Raw genomic sequence first — 4,286 nt, 5'->3', positions numbered from 1 at the left:
GGGATAGATACAGGATTTGAGGTAAAGCGCTCTTTCATTTAAACTATGAAAATTATGGGGTCAGTTTGACTTCATCTTTTTCAAAACTAAATTTTTTAAACGTCCTTCCGAAGCGGGCAACGGGATTTCAATTCCGATGGCCGACAGCTTCTTACGGGCAAACCCCACACCAAAAATAGTGCCGACATATTCCTATCGCCATCTTTGGATCCGCGCATCGACGTCAGCAGCATGGTCGTCAAGCCTCCAACCGACAATGACAGAGGGAGCAATCTTGACATCGGATATGACACCGATTATCGCCATCACGGTTCCCTGCTACAACAGCGCCAACTTAATTCTCCTCAAGATGTTCATCCCCGTGATTCTCCGTCCTCCAAACGATGTCGTAGGGGCTACATGCCGTTGCATCGTTGAAGGTCTCTTGACTAACTCCGCCACTGTGAGCCTTAACCTGGTCTACAACGTTGTGGTTCTGCGATTGGTCTTCGACGGTACGGGTCCCCTCTGATGTTTCATCTAGGGTCTCAAAGGTTTCAGAATGATCCAGGGCACATACAATGTCCAAGTTTTATTTCATCGCCGCACCGGCCAATGGTGGATGATGGTTATTTTGAACCATATTTTATGCACCGTTGTAGACCACGTTCATGTCATGGAATGCGAGGGAGAGGAGGAGGTGGCAAGTTTCGCGACTTCTTACCCCTACATTTGGGAGGGGCGACAGACCATACACGAGAGGGATCGATTCAACCACACATATAATGTCCTCGCATGGAGGAGAGTTCGTCCACATAAATGATCGAAATTTGTCACCAAGGGAATGTGACTAGATATGTCAGAATCCGTCGTGCGGAAATCTAAATTTTGCACGACGAACTTATTGTAACAATTGCCGCAAGTAGTGATATGATGAACCATATAGATCAAGTCGCAACCCTCACAAGGGCTATGTTAGCCCCCCTCAGCACCGTAGCTTTTCACCAAGTTATCGATTTTCACCCATTAATCGTGTTTCACGAAGAGATTTAATTGGATACATATCTGACCATAGGAAGGGTAGCTTCAATTTTGAGGAGCATCGGCTCTCGACTCCGTTCTCGGCGTCTCCTACTCCTTCTCTGCCTACCAATGCGACTAATGCTATGCATGCTAGATTGCGATCAGAGACTCCTCCAGTCAGCATACCGCAGTCGATGATGGGGAAGAACCATCTGCATCGCACTCCTAACTTTTTGAATCCGACTAGAAGCTTGTTGTCACCGCCATCGCTTAGAAATGTATGGGCCGATGTTTTGGAGGATTCTTCTTCTCCGAGGTCTTTCAGAAAATTGGGGGATTTTACTTCACTTCTGTGCGCGACTCCCAATAAACTATGATACCAAAGATGCTTTGGAGTTTGGCCAGACATCACCACAAAACATCTAAAAACTTCCTGCATTGTATCTTCCTATGCCGGCACCAACGATGGGGCTCCAGTCACGGCGACACCATCGATGTCGGCACCCGCTTCGTCATCATCTCACCAGAGATATCACTGTCGTGGATCGAACAATGACGACAAAATCCATCGCCGACCCTTCCTCCTGCTGTATTTTTTTTCTTCTTCCCTGACCCAAGCGTTAAGGGGAGCTTTGTTTTCCAACCGTCATTTCTTCTGCTGCTTTCTCTGTTAGCAAAATTTATTGGGTGCGATTTACATGTTTTTTTTTTCTGCAAGCAACGACAACCACGGTCAACTAAAAGTCAGTTTTCCTGTAGATTATCTCTTTCCCTACAAAACTCAAAATTTAGCCAAACCTTAATCCAACAAATTTAGACAAGTCTGAATCTCTCTTCTATGCCGAAGCATATGACAGTCAAAACTCAAAATTCAGCCAAGCATGAATCCAACAAATTCAGCCAAGTCTTAATCTTCCTTATACGCCGAAATATATGATAAACAAAACTCAAAATCCAGCCAAGCCTGAATCTAGCAAATTTGATAATCCAAACGACTAATTTTTCTTCACTACTCAGAAAGTTTGGAATTATTAACATATATTCCAAACTTGAGGAGAAGTGTTAAGAATTATAATAGGAAAAAAATTATTCCTATAAGAAGTTATGAAGAATAAATTATTTCCTTGATATAAGGAGATATTTCATTTCCTATGTTATATTTATTTTCTTTGATTAAGAATTATTTGTTTTTCTATTTTATATTATTTTTTATATCTCCTAATAATTAATATGAATTAATTATTGGAAATATTATGTGATATATCATTCATTTTTATTATTTTTCTTATTATAAGATTCTTTTAAGGGTTATTTATATCCTCGTTCATAACAACGAAATAAAAAAAAATATTTCGCATTATTTTAAATTTTAACAGAGACGATTATCTGACACAAATTGTCATTGTATAATAATTTCTGATGCAAATTTCGACGCCCATTAGGTATAAATAAATCTGACGCTAATACAACGCAAAAATCAATGTAAATTATTTGTGTTAAAAATTTTGATGTACATTTGACGGAAATAACATTACCGATCCCAAGTTTAACGTCGGAAAAAATCAGACGTATATCAGATGCAAATGCACCGGTAACACTTAAATAACATCGGGTTTGCGTCCGATCTGCGTCAGATATATTCCACACAAATATGCTTAATTCCTGTAGTGTTGGAATTTCATCAGAAACTTCAAATTTAAGTGTGCTTATGCGGGAGCACTCATAAAACGACTAACCTCTTAAAAATTTATGCCAATAAGATAAGCGACCATTATGTCAAAGTAAACAATATCTCAATGGATGAGAGTTTGGGTTGTTTAAATGGTGTTATCAAAGCAGTGCAATGGTTTGAAGATAGAAATATCTACTAGATGCATGACTATAAGTTATGAAAACTGACAAGGACTTCAATTACTTAAATGTGGGAGATTGTCAAACTCCTCAAGTATAATGAATCTAAAGAGACACTTTCTAGTGTAATTGTTGGAATTTCACCAAAAAACTCTACAGTTAAGCGAAAAACACCAGCGAGATGGGTGATATTCTGGGAAGCTAAACCAATGAGACAAAAATTGGAGATCCTTAGGTCAAAGCATACAATATCTCAATGGGTAAGAGTTCAAGCCATGTAAACAACAATTTGGACAATTACACTATATCAATAATAAATTCCATTTGTATCACATTTTTATAGTATTTTTAAGTACAATAAACATTATATTCGTCAAATGTCACTCAATATTCAAATATTTAACTCACACTTTGACAGCATAACCAACAACTTGTTATTATTTTTATTATTTATCTCCCTCTTGAAAAGAAGAGATACTAATAAGTTTTTACTAAACAAATATATCTTCTTATAAAACATAAAATTTTTTACATTACATAAAGGTAAGGACTAAGGATGAGAATGTAATTTTACCAAAAAAAATATAAAAGGGGGATTTACATACATACCATACAATTCCTCTCTATTTACATATCTAATATTTAAGCTTTTACATATAAATGCCATAACACTTAAATATTCGGTATTAGATGAATTTATAACAATAATTTTTTAATGAGAACTTGTTAATGGAAATGACATCACAAATGAATAAGATAAGCCCTTACTAATCGTTGTTTAATTAAGATTTCTTCATTCAACTATTGGAAAAGTTGTTGCTTAATAATATAAAAAAAAGGATGATACCAACAAATGTTATTTATAACAACTTAAATAATATACTTAACATTCTAGAGTTTTGCCAAATTTAAATATATAATATCAAAGCCCACCAAATTATGTTTCACATATGACCCTTTATTTGCGGGATGATCATATTATCATACCATTGTTTTTTTTTAAATACAAACTTTAAGATAATTTATTGCAGGACAAAATTTTATAATTTTAAAAATTTTAAACATATTTATGATTAGTGTTAGAAAAATCACGGCGGTAAAGTAATGTACTATCATCTTAGCGTTGCATGAAAATTCAACATACACAAATAAAATAAAATAATCAGCGGCGACATCATAAGTTTTTACGTGGTGCGGGCCGCGAGAGCGGTACCAAATCGAGGCAAACTCTGAATACTAGATATGACCCCAAACAGGGGTCAAGGTCGCCCAGTAAGACGATGGGGGTTAAGCTTCATCGTCGAGAGGGAAACAACTCGGATCACCAGCTAAGGCCCCTAAATGACCGCTCAGTGATAAAGGAGGTAGGGGAGCGTTCCGCCTTAGAGGCCTTAACCCGCGCAAAGAAGGTCCTGTACTACCCCTCTTGTTGG

The sequence above is a fragment of the Phalaenopsis equestris genome, unplaced genomic scaffold, assembly GCF_001263595.1.
Source record: "Phalaenopsis equestris unplaced genomic scaffold, ASM126359v1 Scaffold000002, whole genome shotgun sequence".
Classification (NCBI taxonomy): domain Eukaryota; kingdom Viridiplantae; phylum Streptophyta; class Magnoliopsida; order Asparagales; family Orchidaceae; genus Phalaenopsis; species Phalaenopsis equestris.
This window is presented reverse-complemented; position numbering follows the sequence as displayed.